At 51.8% G+C, this 2,796-nt stretch overlaps 1 pseudogene; it reads left to right on the top strand.

Moving 5' to 3' along the window:
- Nucleotides 1-2,324: 2,324 nt before the first annotated feature.
- The window catches only part of LOC101565700, a 44,990-nt pseudogene continuing 44,518 nt past the window's right edge, over nt 2,325-2,796 (top strand).

The raw sequence follows: 2,796 nt of genomic DNA, 5'->3' as shown, positions 1-2,796 counted from the left end.
ACCGGAGGAAGAGTGATCCAAAGATGACCAGGCACAAGGCCCCAGTCCGTGGCACTAAGAGTGCTTCCACAAGGACAATAGCTGCCAACCTTGTCAGCAAAGATTCTTGTGTCCAAATAACTCTGCTGCACTCCTTGTTCTGCCTCCCCTCTCAGCCCGCCCCTCTGAATGTGCCTCTGTCTCCCCAATAAATGAGTTCCATGTTGCAAAAGTCCTTGCTCATTCACAAGGAAACAGCATCATCCCTCTCTGCCTCACTCCTTCCCTCTCTCTTTGGGGCTGAATCTAGGGCCCTTCTCGCTAAGCTACATCTTAGCCCATTTTTACTTTTTATTTTGAGACAGGGTCCTGCTAAGTCACTCAGTAGCACAGGCTGGGCTCAAGCCTGGTCCTCCCGCCTCAGCCTCTTAGAGTGCCAGAGCAAGAGGCAAATGCCACTGGGTCAAGCTCTCATCATTCTTTAGTCTCTCTGATGCTCCAGGGTTGATCCTATTCATCACTGTCATGGTTCTGGGTTTTTTGCAAGAGAAACAATATAATACAGGGCACATTTTATAATACTTTATAATGAATCACTCAAAGAATTATATATAACAAGTGCAGGAAACCTATCCACACACTCAACACTAAAGAATCCAGCTGAGGGTCTAGGGCTCACAATGATGCCTCCCACAAGTCCAACTGGAATCCTTGAGCCCATGAGAAAGTCTCATGCAGGCCTGCTTCATGAGTCTGTGCAGGAAAGGCTCAAGGGTCAGTGGGGGAAGCTAGGAAGTCTATGCCAGTGGGATGAAGGGCCTGTGCTAGCAGGCTGAGGGATCTGAACTAGGAAGCAATGCTCAAGGTAAGCACCAGAGCTCTCCCAAAAGTACCACAGCCAGGCCTGCCAGATAGCTCAGCGGACTAAAGCGCCTGCTTAGGCAGAGCAGAGGAACCAGGGTTTGATCCCTTGCACCACAAGCTGTGCTGGCCCTGCCCCCAGGGTGCACTGAAATGAAATGGCAGTTGGGATGGGAAGTGGTGGTTGCATGCCTGTAATCCCAGTACTTGGGGGGCTGACAACAGGAGAATCACTACAGAATTCAAGCTGTGTAGTGAGACCCTGTCGACCCTGCACTAAATATACACACACAAAGTACACAGCCATCCTCAGCAACAGTGAGGTCCCGAGCTCCTCCAGCAATGAGGAAAGCTGAGCTCCCATCAGGAAAGCCAATGCAACAAGCTTCTCTGTGAGGCTGAGCAGTGCACCACCTTCCCCTCTGGGGCAAGGAAGGGATGCTCAAGATGAGGACCAGAGCTCCTCCAAAGTTCACTGGGGAAGCCAGCATGACAAAGTCCTCCAGCAGAGCAGCCCAAGAGAACTAGCAGCGTCCAACAGCTCCCACAGCTTCTCCAAACAGCACCCCTAACAGTGTTCCAGCAGCTCCTGTTCTGCCTTTATGCTGCTGGCGACAGCCCTCAGGTGGGCCTTCCGCACCACACTAGTTTAATTCAGCTGGGTGTAATAAGCCGACCACCAGTTAGAAATCCACTACAGTCATCTTTCGTTTATCCATTCATTCCAGGTGGACATGGGTGGCTTCCAACTTCTGGTTCCTGAAGCGGGGCTGAGCTGGTGACCTGGAGACCCAGGTCCCCTAGGTTGGCGGATCCCAGAACAATGTACTTCTTCATTGTTGACTCGAGTGTCAGTTTCTTACAGCTCTAAGCCCTGTAACCGAGGCATCTCCTGATGTCCTCAAACTGCAGAATTGCAAAAGGAAATAAAAATGAGCAACCACAAAAAAGTGGAAAATATTTTTGCTGACACAAATGCTGGGAAGACATTTGCAACACATTTTGAACAAGGCTTAGCTTCTGTAATTACGCAAGCTGCCTCGCTGGTGCCTGCGGGTGACTAACGTTCAGAGGGCAAGAAGACGACAGCTAGCGCATGTCAGAAATCCCTTCTTCTTCTTTTTTTTTTTTTTTTTTGGGCAGAACCGGGAATTGGACTCAAGCCCTTGTGCTCTTATTCTACTGAGCCATCTCCCTGGCCTCAGGAATCCTTTCTTTTAACCCTTAAAGGAAGACTTACAAGGGGCTGGTGATATAGCTCAGTGGCATAAGTGCCTGCCTGGCAAGTGCCGCATCCTAAGTTCGATCCCTGGTACCACACACACAAAAAAAGATTTACAGAGAAGCTTGGCATAGTGGCACACGCCTGTCAACTTATCACGCTGGGAGGCTGAGGCAGGAGGATTGAGTGGTCAGTTCAGCCTAGGCAATTAAGCAAGACCCTAGCTCAAGAATAAGAAATAGGCCGAGTCCGCGTCCAGCTCGCGAGAACATCCTCTTGTGCTTCTCTGCCGCCGGTCCACACCGCTACCAGCTCGCCATGGATGACGATATCGCTGCGCTCGTTGTCGACAACGGCTCCGGCATGTGCAAGGCCGGCTTCGCGGGAGATGATGCCCCCCGCGCCGTCTTCCCCTCCATCGTGGGGCGCCCAAGGCACCAGGGCGTCATGGTAGGCATGGGTCAGAAGGACTCCTACGTGGGAGACGAAGCCCAGAGCAAGAGAGGCATCCTGACCCTGAAGTACCCATTGAGCACAGTATTGTCACCAACTGGGACGACATGGAGAAGATCTGGCACCACACCTTCTACAACGAGTTGCGTGTGGCTCCCGAGGAGCACCCCGTGCTGCTGACCGAGGCTCCCCTGAACCCCAAGGCTAACCGTGAAAAGATGACCCAGATCATGTTTGAGACCTTCAACACCCCAGCCATGTATGTGGCCATCCAGGCTGTG

Source organism: Octodon degus, unplaced genomic scaffold, assembly GCF_000260255.1.
Source record: "Octodon degus isolate 3935 unplaced genomic scaffold, OctDeg1.0 scaffold00017, whole genome shotgun sequence".
NCBI classification, from domain to species: Eukaryota; Metazoa; Chordata; class Mammalia; order Rodentia; family Octodontidae; genus Octodon; species Octodon degus.
The sequence above is the reverse complement of the archived record's forward strand: the minus strand, read 5'-3'. Positions and strand labels throughout refer to the sequence as shown.